Source organism: Dipodomys ordii, unplaced genomic scaffold (genome assembly GCF_000151885.1).
Source record: "Dipodomys ordii isolate 6190 unplaced genomic scaffold, Dord_2.0 Scaffold7, whole genome shotgun sequence".
Taxonomy (NCBI): domain Eukaryota; kingdom Metazoa; phylum Chordata; class Mammalia; order Rodentia; family Heteromyidae; genus Dipodomys; species Dipodomys ordii.
The window spans coordinates 1969806-1970903 of record NW_012267223.1 but is presented as its reverse complement, the minus strand read 5'-3'; the positions used below and the strand labels follow the sequence as shown (position 1 = coordinate 1970903).

The following is a 1098-nucleotide window of genomic DNA, read 5'->3' as shown; positions in this document are numbered from 1 at the left end:
TGTGTGTGTCTGTGTGTGTGTCTGTGTGTGTGTCTGTGTGTGTGTGTCTGTGTGTGTGTGTGTGTGTCTGTGTGTGTCTGTGTCTGTGTGTGTGTCTGTGTGTGTGTCTGTGTGTGTTTTGGTTGGGACTTCAACTCTGTGTGTGTGTGTGTGTGTTTATTTTGGTTGGGGCTTCAACTCTGGGCCTGGGCCTGAGCTCTTCAGTCTTCAGCTCAAGGTGAATGCTCTACCACTTGAGCCAATGTGCCACTTCAGGTTTTCTGGTGGTTAATTGGAGATAAGAGTCTCATGGACTTTATGCCCAGGCTGGCTTTGAACCACGATCCCCAGATCTCAGCCTCCTGAGTAGCTAGGATGACAGATGTGAGCTACTGGTGCCCGGCTTTTCTGAGATGTATTGCGTGCAACGCAGCAGGCGGGGTACATGAGTTTGTGATTTTCCTAGGGGCCGTTCTTAGAGAGGGCTCCTGGTTCAGAACGGCATGGCATTTGTGTAGCCTTCATTTGTGAGAAGAGCCCTGATGACTCATTTTATCCAAATACATGAACATTCAAGCATATCAACATAAACACCATGTATATTATTCAAGGCACTAGCTCACCAAAGCCAACTGTCTGCCCACCTGGGCTTCCTGCTCACAGGACGTAGATGGCAGACTAGGGAGAGAACTGTACAGACCAGGGCAGGAGGGATTGGGCTCATGTAGGGGTCTGGATCAGGAAGGGTCTGTGAGGAGACATCAGCAGAGGTCTGAGGGAAGGGGCCGTGAGCAAAGCACCAGGCTGTCTCAGGTTCAGGGAGCGGAGGGTGCAGCCCCGGGGCCTCACCTGGCTTTCCGGTCAGCACAGGTCGGGGTTGGGGTATTGTGATCACTAGGAGACCCCCAGTCCTGTGAGAAACTTCTGGAGGGGTCTCTGCTGGGGGGGCTGGGAGCACCTGACGGCTTTCTGCTTCAGGAGCTGAGGAGGCTGGAGAAGTCAGGCAGAAGCGCTTTTCCTGAAGAGGAGGCTCAGAGCCGGAGCGGGCTGGCAGTCCAGCTCTAGCCACTGGCCTTGCTGTGCGTTCTCGAGGGGGCGCAGGTGGTGGCGGTGACCCCC

General features: G+C 54.5%; 1 protein-coding gene across 1 annotated transcript in view; it reads left to right on the top strand.

The window, feature by feature from the left end:
• Positions 1-1098, top strand: part of Pgs1 (phosphatidylglycerophosphate synthase 1) — a 47172-nt gene that overhangs the window by 24222 nt on the left and 21852 nt on the right. The window lies entirely within an intron of this gene.